Source organism: Aquarana catesbeiana, linkage group LG10 (genome assembly GCF_042186555.1).
Source record: "Aquarana catesbeiana isolate 2022-GZ linkage group LG10, ASM4218655v1, whole genome shotgun sequence".
Taxonomy (NCBI): Eukaryota; Metazoa; Chordata; class Amphibia; order Anura; family Ranidae; genus Aquarana; species Aquarana catesbeiana.
This window is the reverse complement of record NC_133333.1, coordinates 81,856,833-81,869,622: the sequence shown is the minus strand read 5'-3', so window position 1 is coordinate 81,869,622 and position 12,790 is coordinate 81,856,833. Positions and strand designations below refer to the sequence as shown.

Here is a 12,790-nt window from a genome sequence, read left to right as displayed (position 1 = left end):
TGTTTAGGGGTTCAAAGTAATTTTCTTGCAAAAAAAAATAACTTTTTCATGTAAACAATAAGTGTCAGAAAGGGCTTTGTCTTCAAGTGGTTAGAAGAGTGGGTAATGTGTGACATAAGCTTCTAAATGTTGTGCATAAAATGCCAGGACAGTTCAAATGACCCCATTTTGGAAAGTAGACACCCCAAGCTATTTGCTGAGAGGCATGTCGAGTCCATGGAATATTTTATATTGCGACACAAGTTGCGGGAAAGAGACAAATTTTTTTTTTTTTTTTTTGCACAAAGTTGTCACTAAATGATATATTGCTCAAACATGCCATGGGAATATGTGAAATTACACCCCAAAATACATTCTGCTGCTTCTCCTGAGTACGGGGATACCACATGTGTGAGACTTTTTGGGAGCCTAGCCGCGTACGGGACCCCGAAAACCAAGCACCGCCTTCAGGCTTTCTAAGGGCGTGAATTTTTGATTTCACTCTTCACTGCCTATCACAGTTTCGGAGGCCATGGAATGCCCAGGTGGCACAAAACCCCCCCAAATGACCCCATTTTGGAAAGTAGACACCCCAAGCTATTTGCTGAGAGGTATAGTGAGTATTTTGCAGACCTCACTTTTTGTCACAAAGTTTTGAAATTTGAAAAAAGAAAAAAAAAAAAAGTTTTTTCTTGTCTTTCTTCATTTTCAAAAACAAATGAGAGCTGCAAAATACTCACCATGCCTCTCAGCAAATAGCTTGGGGTGTCTACTTTCCAAAATGGGGTCATTTGGGGGGGGGTTGTGCCACCTGGGCATTCCATGGCCTCCGAAACTGTGATAGGCAGTGAAGAGTGAAATCAAAAATTTACACCCTTAGAAATCCTGAAGGCGGTGATTGGTTTTCGGGGTCCCGTACGCGGCTAGGCTCCCAAAAAGTCCCACACATGTGGTATCCCCGTACTCAGGAGAAGTAGCTGAATGTATTTTGGGGTGCAATTCCACATAGGCCCATGGCCTGTGTGAGCAATATATCATTAAGTGACAACTTTTTGTAAATATTTTTTTTTTTTTGTCATTATTCAATCACTTGGGACAAAAAAAAAAAATATTCAATGGGTTCAACATGCCTATCAGCAATTTCCTTGGGGTGTCTACTTTCCAAAATGGGGTCATTTGGGGGGGTTTGTACTGCCCTGACATTTTAGCACCTCAAGAAATGACATAGGCAGTCATAAACTAAAAGCTGTGTAAATTCCAGAAAATGTACCCTAGTTTGTAGACGCTATAACTTTTGCACAAACCAATAAATATATGCTTATTGACATTTTTTTTACCAAAGACATGTGGGCGAATACATTTTGGCCTAAATGTATGACTAAAATTGAGTTTATTGGATTTTTTTTATAACAAAAAGTAGAAAATATCATTTTTTTTCAAAATTTTCAGTCTTTTTCCGTTTATAGCGCAAAAAATAAAAACTGCAGAGGTGATCAAATACCATCAAAAGAAAGCTCTATTTGTGGGAAGAAAAGGACGCAAATTTCGTTTGGGTACAGCATTGCATAACCGCGCAATTAGCAGTTAAAGCGACGCAGTGCCAAATTGGAAAAAGACCTCTGGTCCTTAGGCAGCATAATGGTCCGGGGCTCAAGTGGTTAAAGAGGAGTTTATCTAACACTTTTCCTGACTCTGGTAGGCTACAGTGTTGTGGAAAATGTAGTTTTGAGGCTTCTGTTGGTCAAGAGAGGACCGGTGGAGAAGGGGACCACCAAAGTGATTTCACAATTTTTGTTGGTCCTCGTCACCCAGGGCTGTCATCTTCCACATCCCAATAGCAGCATCTGCATCATATGGTGGATGATTATCTAGGGGCGAAAACAGAGACAGAGAGCTTTCCATTTCGATCCATTGGGTTACTGAGTCATGAAAATAGACCACTGGTCAGAACCTGCCTAGTATGCAATTGAGCTGCTGGGCTGCCCTGCATCCAGCGTGGTTTCCGAACAGGCATTCAGTGCTGCTGGTTTTGTTACTGATGATAGAACGTGTTTGCCTACAGACTCCATGGACCATCTGACATTTATCAAAATGAATCAGTCCTGGATTACCAGCAGCTATGAAGCCCCTGTGGCTATTATGGGTGTTGATTTCATCTGGAAGAATTTTTTGGTGTAGGTTTCATGAGCACAATTAACATCCAAAGACAATTTTTTCCACACCAGTTTGACAGGTGCATATCATTTAAATTTTTGACAGCAAGGCAATTCTTGCTTTCATCAAGAGTACCTCCATAGGGTTACATTGTGAAGGCACCACCGACATCCAAAGACAAATTTTTCCACACCTGTTCGACTGGTGCATATCATCTCAATTTGTGACAGCAAGGCAATTCTTGCTTTCATCAAGAGTGCCTCTACAGGGTTACGGTGTGAAGGCGCCACCGACACCCAAAGACCAATTTTTCGCCCCTGTTAATTCTATCCAAAGTCTGCAGAAGAGACACCAGAATTTATCCAAAAAATCCCTAACCTTGTGCATTACATTGGCTTCCCAAGCTGTTGTTTACAAAATAAAGAAAGCTTGCAAGGAATTTTTAATTTGTATTGTTACTTCTCCTTTTTTTGCTTTAACTTTAAGCATCAGTGAATCATTGCTCATTTAAAAATAAGGTTTTTTTTACAAACTTTTTTTCATTAATACATGTTCCCAGGGCAGTACCTGGACCTCCATAACCATTGTATGCCCAATTACTTGCATATACAGTGGGGACGGAAAGTATTCAGACACCCTTAAATTTTTCACTTTTTGTTATATTGCAGCCATTTGCTAAAATCATTTAAGTTCATTTTTTTCCCCATTAATGTACAAACAGCACCCCATATTGACAGAAAAATACAGAATTGTTGACATTTTTGCAGATTTATTAAAAAAGATAAACTGAAATATCACATGGTCCTAAGTATTCAGACCCTTTTCTCAGTATTTAGTAGAAGCACCCTTTTGATCTAATACAGCCATGAGTCTTTTTGGGAAAGATGCAACAAGTTTTTCAAACCTGGATTTGGGGATCCTCTGCCATTCCTCCTTGCAGATCCTCTCCAGTTCTGTCAAGTTGGATGGTAAACGTTGGTGGACAGCCATTTTTAGGTCTCTCCAGAGATGCTCAATTGGGTTTAAGTCAGGGCTCTGGCTGGGCCATTCAAGAACAGTCACGGTGTTGTTGTGAAGCCACCCCTTCATTATTTTAGCTGTGTGCTTAGGGTCATTGTCTTGTTGGAAGGTAAACCTTCGGCCCAGTCTGAGGTCCTGAGCACTCTGGAGAAGGTTTTCGTCCAGGATATCCCTGTACTTGGCCGCATTCATCTTTCCCTCGATTGCAACCAGTCGTCCTGTCCCTGCAGCTGAAAAACACCCCCACAGCACGATGCTGCCACCACCATGCTTCACTGTTGGGACTGTATTGGACAGGTGATGAGCAGTGCCTGGTTTTCTCCACACATACCGCTTAAAATTAAGGCCAAAAAGTTCTAACTTGGTCTCATCAGACCAAAGAATCTTATTTCTCACCATCTTGGAGTCCTTCAGGTGTTTTTTTTGCAAACTCCATGCGGGCTTTCATGTGTTTTGCACTGAGGAGAGGCTTCCATCAGGCCACTCAGCCATGAACCCCCGACTGGTGAAGGGCTGCAGTGATGGTTGACTTTCTACAACTTTCTCCCATCTCCCAACTGCATCTCTGGAGCTCAGCCACAGTGATCTTTGGGTTCTTCTTTGCCTCTCTCACCAAGGCTCTTCTCCCCCGATAGCTCAGTTTGGCCAGACAACCAGCTCTAGAAAGGGTTCTGGTCATCCCAAACGTCTTCCATTTTAGGATTTAGGAATCTTAAGTGCAGCAGATTTTTTTTTGTAACCTTGGCCAGATCTGTGCTTTGCCACAATTCTGTCTCTGAGCTCTTCAGGCAGTTCCTTTGATCTCATGATTCTCATTTGCTCTGATATGCACTGTGAGCTGTAAGGTCTTATATAGAGAGGTGTGTGGCTTTCCTAATCAAGTCCAATCAGTATAACCAAACACAGCTGGACTCAAAGGAAGGTGTAGAGCCATCTCAAGGTTGATCAGAAGAAATGGACAGCACCTGAGTTAAATATATGGATGTCACAGCAAAGGGTCTGAATACTTAGGACCATGTGATATTTCAGTTTTTCTTTTTTAATAAATCTGCAAATGTCAACAATTCTGTGTTTGATGATTTTAGCAAATGGCTGCAATATAACAAAGAGTGAAAAATTTAAGGGGGTCTGAATACTTTCTGTCCCCACTGTAGGTATAATTGCTCTGCAGTGTTTACCTGTTCCTCCCCCTGCACCACCTCTTCCCCCAAAGCTTTAGAAAGTTCCTTGACCCTCTGAGGGTAGCTTTGAAGGCATCCCATTGATTAGAAATAGAGGTATCCCAATTGTTTTCTATCCAATAATAACCAGGTTTCACATATTCTTTCTGTAATCACTAAGCATCCATTCTACAATGCCTGATCCTCAGACGGGTACCCAGCTTCATGCTAACCTTCATAGGAGCAGGGCTTTTTTTCTGCTGGAACTTGCCAGAACTGTGTTTCGACACCTCTGCCAGGGAGCAGAACCTTTTTTTTTATAGCTTGTTTTATGCAACTTTCTGCCCGCAGAGTGAGCTGACAGCCGCATAAGCCGACACAGCTCCTATAGTGCCGGCTGCAGCCTTAAGAGAGGGGAGGACGGAGTGATATCAGCTGTACTCTGCCTCTCCCTGTAGCAGAGCGGCAGTTCCTGTGAGGAAGAGTTGCCGTGTGGTGTCCTGTGACTCCTTCTCACTGCCTAAGGTACATTACATGCCTGCCTGAGGTAAGTACATTAATTTTGGTAATTATTTAAACAGTGTTGCTGTTGGATGAATTTAAGGGCTGCCTGGCTGCCTAATAATTCTGCATGGATAGTGGACTGTCTCTTGCTGTCTTGCTGGATGTTGATGATTGTCTCTTGCTGTATATGGGGGCTGTCTCTTGCTGTATATGGGGGACTGTCTCCTACTGGACATTGGGTACTGTCTCTTGCTGGATTTGAGGACCGTCTCATGCTGTATTTAGGGACTGTCTCTTGCAGTATATGGTGATTGTCACTTGCTGTATATGGGGGACTGTCTCTTGCTGTATATGGTGATTGTCACTTGCTGTATATGGGGGACTGTCTCTTGCTGTATATGGTGATTGTCTCTTGCTGTATATGAGGACTGTCTCTTGCTGTATATGGGGACTGTCTCTTGCTGGATATGGGGACTGTCTCTTGCTGTATATGGGGGACTGTCTCTTGCTGGATATGGAGACTGTCTCTTGCTGGATATGGGGACTGTCTTTTGCTCTATATGGGGGACTGTCTCTTGCAGTATATGGGGGACTGTCTCTTGCAGAATATGGGGACTGTCTCTTGCTGTATATGGTAACTGTCTCTTGCTGTATATGGGGACTGTCTCTTGCTGTATATGGGGGACTGTCTCTTGCTGTATATGGGGGATTGTCTCTTGCTGTATGTGGGGGACTGTCTCTTGCAGTATATGGGGACTGTCTCTTGCAGTATATGGGGGACTGTCTCCTTCTGGATTTGGGGACCGTCTCTTGCTGTATATAGGGAATTTCTCTTGCTGTATATGGGGCCTGTCTCTTGCTGTATATGGGGGCTGTCTCTTGCTGTATATAGGGACTGTCTCTTGCTGTATATAGGGACTGTCTCTTGCTGTATATGGGGGCTGTCTCTTGCTGTATATGGGGGCTGTCTCTTGCTGTATATGGGGGCTGTCTCTTGCTGTATATAGGGCCTGTCTCTTGCTGGACATTGGGGACTGTCTCTTGCTGGATATTGGAGGCTGTTTCTTGCTGTATATGGGGACTGTCTGTTGCTGGATATGGAAATATCTGGAAGTGCATCTGAGCTTACTTTGGTAAGCACTGGATATTTCTAATGTTTTGTACGTTTTACTGAATTGCTTTTTATTAACAAATCCCATACAAATTACCTTGTATATCCCCCAAATTATACTTGCTTCCATGTTCTCGAAAGGGGGCAGCGCTAGGAGGTGTGTAGGGCTGGAGACAAGGGGTGGTCCTAGGGGCAGTTCTAGGGGTGGGCAGGGGGTGGAGACAGGCGTGACCTAGTGGAAGGGGGGTGAGTTCCTGCACCTTTTCCCTGAGAATAAAAGCCCTGCATAGGAGAATGACCCAATATAGCCCCCGGCAAATATCTCACATTTGTACTGTTCAGTACTGTACTGTGTGATGGGTTTCTGACTGCCAGAAGAATTCCTTGGTTCTGGGGTTCCTATAGCCTACACACATCTATGAGCACAAAGTGAAGGAGGAGAACCAGATACACAGCTGTGGCAATCTAAAGGGAGATCTGACACCACATTGAAATTTCTCAGGAGCAACAGAGTACTCTCTGCCACTGAGATTACCATGGAGAAAATGTCATCTAATGCTTTAAAGGAGAATGAAGGAGGGATATATTACATTACAGACCTCTATAACATACTGTATCTGTCCCATGGATCAGTTTTAATTTGTTGGATGTGTATATTCAAGAATTTGTAGAGTATGCTACATGGTAGATCTGAGCAATCTTAGAACATTTTAAGGCCATAACCCCAGAGCCTTGCAAGTGCATCTCAAACCAGAATAATATGCAGTTTATATCTCTTTAAATATTCAAAAACCAGGGAACACTTAAACTTAGAATTTAGCCCTCTAACATTACACACTAGTTTAAAATTTGGACTATTGGTATGGTACCTTAGACGTCTAATGAATCGGATTGGTTTACTACTATGGCTTTTTTTCACAGAGAATAGGTGCAGACAACTCCCCGCCCAAACCACACCCAAACTCTGCCCCCAGCCACACCCAAACTCTGCCCCCAACCACACCCAAACTCCGCCCCCAACCAGAGTTTCCTTAGGGTAGAGAAGTACAGCAGCACCAAATAATGGTAATAAGTTGAGGCTTAGAAATGCGTATCGCACAGGGCACATGGTTCAGGAATATGTAACACACAAAGTACAGGACTCAGGAGTGCATAACACACAAGGCTCAGGAGTGTGTATTGTGCAGTGGTGAGAAGTGTAGATCATAAAGGGTGCAGAAAAAAAATAAGCAAAGGGGACAGTACTTGCATTCAATGCGAGGCGTCCCTTGTGTTCAGGAATATGCAACATATAGCCCGGTGTACAGAGTGCAGGGGTCAGGAATATGTAACATATAGCCCAGCACACAGAGTGTAGCAATAAAGCATATGTAATATGCAGTCCAACATACAGAATGCAGTGCTCAGGAGTAACGCAAAACCCATTGTACAGAGTACAGCATTCAGGAGTAACATCCAAAGGCCTTTAATATGTAAAATTCATTGTCAAATATATGTAACATACAGCACAGCATGCAGAGTAGAGTTGGGCGAACGATTTTGCCCGAGCAAGAGTTTGGGCCAAACATTGGCTATTTGCCACAATTTGCAGGGTGTCTGGGGGGTGTTCACCCCGCCAAACTCTTTGACCTGTGACCTGATTGGGCAAAGCTTTTCCCAAACAGGGTGCAGTAAAAGCTGGTTGTTAGGGAGCGGGGCTGGGAAGCAGGCCGCAGCGTCCTTAACAACCGATGAGTCATCAGCTGTCAATGGGCTTCCCTGCTGACAGCTGAATAAGAAAAAAATTATAAAAAACAGACCCTTATCTGAGCATGCAGCCTGGCAGGTCAGAAAAGGGGGAGGGGGGGCAAGCGAGCTGAATCATACCAGACCACATGCTATCAACATGAGGTGTTGGGTGCTTTGGGGATATTTTAAGAAAATTAAGAAAAAAATGGCATCCCCCCAAAATCCATACCAGACCCTTATACGAGCATGCAGCCTGGCAGGTCAGGAGAGGGGAGGACAAGAAAGCACCCCCCTCCAACCATACCAGGCCACATGCCCTCAACATGGGGGGTACTTTGAGGCAGGGGGGCTCTGCTCTGGGGGAAAAGGGTCTCTTCCCCACAACCCTGGGCTGTGGTTGTTGTTGGGCCAGGGGGCTTATCAGAATCTGGAAGCCCCCTTTAAGAAGGGGGGCCCAGACCCCTTCCCCCCCTATGTATTAATGAGTATGGGGTACATAGTACCCCTACCCTTTCACCAAAAAAGTGTCAGAAAGTAATAAAAACACAGAGACAGTTTTTGATATGACTGGTTGGAGAAGAGAGGGCTGCTGGAAGTGCTGGAACGACGTTTCAGCAGAAAGAAAAGCCCTGGTTATGACCAGAACTCCAGAGTCATGAGGCCCTCCAAGCTCCAACAGTATAATGGTGAAACCAGTAAACATAAGTAGAGCATGGCCTCAAGTGGACCAGGATACATCATACTCCAGAAAACAATAACAGAGCAGTCCTCAAATCCCCCTTTCCAAACCCAACACCAACATGCTGAATACTTTGTACCCATAAGAAAAAGGAAAGGGACCTTGGGGATGAAAGGTCAATACTTAAATACTGTAATCATATACCCTGTACTAGTAGTCCTAGACCCTGATTTACCCCAAAGGATAGACTATAGTGCTGCTCTTGCATTTAGAAAAGAGATTAAAAAAAGACAGTATGTATTAAACAAAAACAAACTATTCCAAACAACAGTCAACCAAGCACAGGACTTTCCTAAAAAACCTGTACAATGGCAGAGCAGGTAATCGGGCCCTGGCTATCACATCGTACCGGAGTGACTGCTAGGAATCAGTTATGGACAACTTGTGAAACCCCTCTGAGGTGATAACGGAGGCTGAGCTGAGTGGATGACTGCGGTCTGGAGCCCATCTGTGACGGAATACCTAGGGGGACCATCCAGTACTCATACATGCCTATTACCCCTGCAGGGGTATGAGGAGTCGGTGAGTGGGGACCTATAGGGGGAGCACCAAAGTCACTAGACCAGCTTTGAGCACAAAAGTCACCAGACTGTTTTGCAACTTTCTTTGCCATTGGATCATCATTATTTTTTACCACTTGGATCATCCCTATATACATACCTCTCTGGCTCACCATTCTTGTTTGGTTTTGTTTATCTTTGGACTTTGATGCACTGGTTTATTGCTGTTTTTTATGATTTTTGATGCACTTGATCTACATTTTAAAATGTAATTTTAATTTTGGACTTGGTGATTAGTTTACACAGATGTACAAACATTATTTGTCTATGTTTGATGGATGCACGCATAATTTCTCCACGTGATTATATATTATGGTGGCACATATATGATTCACTATTTTCACTTTAATTATACATACATCTATATGGTTTTTTTCATTCACACATTTCGCTGTGACTAAGTATACAGTATAACACATTTTTGCATTGTCTAAAGGGGGGCATTAATTTCAAGTGGACAATTTATTTATTTATTTGTTTGTTATATTTTATTTCAATTCTCACAGTGTTAGAGGTTTACGGTAATTTTTGTTTGGGGTGTCTAAACATAATATTACCCCCCTTATTAGGGAGCGCCACTTAACCCACTTTTTGTATTTATCAGTATTATTTATGAATCATATGTCGAGGTCTGTGCATCGGGTGGACCACAGGGCTCTTGTCTACACTACACAGGTCCGACCACACTCATAGCCGGTCATTAAGTACAGTAGTACCCGCACAGGGAGCAAATATTCCACATCATAGGTATCCATTTTGAATGTTAAGCCCTGTTACCTCAACAGGCAAGAACAATGTTATCCCCATTGTGGACTTTATCTCCCCATGCTCCTTTGTATACCTGAAGAAGGTATTTAATACAATTTGCATTATCAACTAAAACTTTTAGGAATACCCCTCTGAGAGTTGTGGTTACTCCTTCTGGCTCCTACATTACCAAACCTGGCTACCACTGAGTTCTGTGAATGAGAAAACTACAAATACTTTTCAATGAACTACCAGAGTGCTGGGGAGCACTCTATGAAGTTTATTGATGTTGTCATATACAGATGAATGAGTTATAATTATTATAAAACAAATCTCCGCAGCAATGAGTTCAATGGCTCTTTTCCAGAGAGATGCATTTATCAGATTCCATATTCCATAACAGTCCCCAAGGTACTTGCAACAAATGACAAAATCCAGCAGAGTATTTGTAAATATTACAATGAACAGCAGCCTTCAGAGTCCCATTTGTCATGGGAATGCAGATTGCACTTTCTCCCTTTGTTTATAATTTAGCTTAAATTTACCAAATAAATAACACAGACACCATTGAGTGGCAAAATTATGGCCGCGGCACATTTATTGTTTTTAACCGCATGCCGACCAGCCGCCGCAGTTGGCAATATGGCTTGGCTGCGCAAATCGCCGTCATGTTATGTTGGTAACATAGATGGCTACTAGCCGGCGCCCCCTGCTCACCCACGGAGCTGATGTGAGTGCCCGGCGGTCGTGGTCACTGCCGTGCTCCCACGATCACTCGGGGGAAAACCAAGAACCGGGATCTGTGTGTGTGAACACACAGTTTCCGGTTCTCTGAGGGGAGAAAAGACAGATCGTCTGTTCATACAGAGTATGAACCACAATCTGTCATCTCCCCTGCACAGTTCCAGCCCCCCTTCAGTTAGAACACACACTAGGACACACCTAACCCCTTCACTGCCCCCTAGTGGTAAACCCCTTCCCTGCCAGTGACATTTTTACAGAAATCAATGCAATTTTATAGCATTGATCGCTGCAAAAATGCAAATGGTCCCAAAAATGTGCCGAAATTGTCCGACGTGTCGTAGTCCTGATAAAAATCGCAGCTCGCCACCATTACTAGTAAAAAAAAATTAATAATTAAAAAGCCATAAAACTATCCCCTATTTTGTAGACGCTATAACTTTTGTGCAAACCAATCAATATACGCTTATTGCGATTTTTTTTTTACCAAAAATATGTAGAAGAATACATATCGGCCTAAACTGAGGAAAAAAAATGTTTTTTTTATATATTTTTGGGGGATATTTATTATAGCAAAAAGTAAAAAATATTGTGTTTTTTTTCAAAATTGTCGCTCTTTTTTTGTTTATAGAACAAAAAATAAAAACCGCAGAGGTCATCAAATACCACCAAAAGAAAGCTCTATTTGTGGGAAAAAAAGGACATCAATTTTGTTTGGGTGTAATGTTGCACGACCGTGCAATTGTTGGTTAAAATGTCGCAGTGCCGAATCGCAAAAAATGCTCTGGTCAGGAAGGGGGTAAAATCTTCTGGGGCTGAAGTGGTTAAAGTAAATTTTCAATGAATAACAACTTCATATAAATATATTATTTATTAATAAATTTCCTCTAACTTTATTAATCTGCAAAATATAACTATAACTAAATCTCATAAATCATGAATACCAGTCCTCCATTTCCATAAAAGGGTGACAAACCACACAAGCATGCCTTGCGACAAGGGAGGGGGGGTTGGGGAGCTCCTTCAGCTGTGACAGACCCGCTGGCAGTTACCTCAGAACGGGGTCCTATTTATAATAAACCCTGCTTCTAAAATTTTCCAGTTGCATCACGTGATGCATATCCCAGTCTCTTTTCACCTATTTCCATTTTTGCATATTTAAAGTGGTATTACCCTATAAATTATGTGAATATATATATTCACATATATAAGAAAAGGGAGGGACAATCGCATGCCCACGTTGTCGTGCCCATATGCTTGTGCCCTCCTTCTCGTTCATGTCATAGCAAGCATAGAGACACTACGAAAAAAGACCAGCATGAGCTAATTTATTATTTGGAAGCAGTTATGAGATTCGTAATGCTCCAAAAAATGCTAATACAAATGCTATCTTAACCTTCCTGACGGTGTTCCCAAGTGTGGATCAGGGTGGATTTTCAGTACCAAAAGCAGTAACCCCGAGCCACACTCGGGATCGAATCGCAGGATCCAGGAAGAGGCTACTTACCTTGTCCCCAGGATCCTGCGATGTCTTCCCCGCTCTGTTTGCGAGCCGTCCTCCGCTGGATCTAATACAATGCCGAGCTCCGTTCCCTGCGAGCGTTGCGACGCACGGGGACGGAGAATGGCGCCAAATTTAAAAAGTGAAAAACCCAATACATATACAGTACACTGTAATCTTACAGATTACATTACTGTATCAATTTATTTCACCTCCCTTTTGTCCTCCAGTGCCCTGCACGCAGTTTTATATTATAAATACTGTTCTTTCTGCCTGGAAACTGGTAATTGTCCATAGCAACCAAAACCGTCCCTTTACATCAAAAGTGGTTTTAGACCAGCTAAAAACAGCGATAATTAATTAGAATCACTTGCAGAATTGAACGATAGTGATTTGTGGGGAAATCCGTCATCAAACACTGAAAGTAATGACAGTGACAATTCTGCAACTGAGCAAATTTCAGTGTTTTTGATTTGATTACATTATTGAATAATTATTATTATTATTATATTATTATTTGTTATAATTAGTTATAGTTATTTATTATAATATAATTTATGATTTCGTGTTTCAAACTTTATCATACCCGGGATGTCTACTAGACTCTTGTTTGGACAGATTTAAGTGAGTTATTCCTAAGAATTACAGGCCTACAAAATAAATCGCCAAATTTCCATGCAAAATAATTATACTGCTTTCAGCATCAAAAATCTGACATAATCATACCGCTAGGGATTTTAAATAGCTTAGATTCAAATTCTGAGAAACAAACTCTGAAGTAATCACTCAAATATTTTTCAATAACTCAATTAAAATAGGTCTCCTATTATCCGCAGTATAATGGAT

At 42.2% G+C, this 12,790-nt stretch overlaps 1 protein-coding gene across 1 annotated transcript in view; it reads left to right on the top strand.

The window, feature by feature from the left end:
* The window catches only part of LOC141110754 (excitatory amino acid transporter 2-like), a 470,509-nt gene that overhangs the window by 152,551 nt on the left and 305,168 nt on the right, over positions 1-12,790 (top strand). The window lies entirely within an intron of this gene.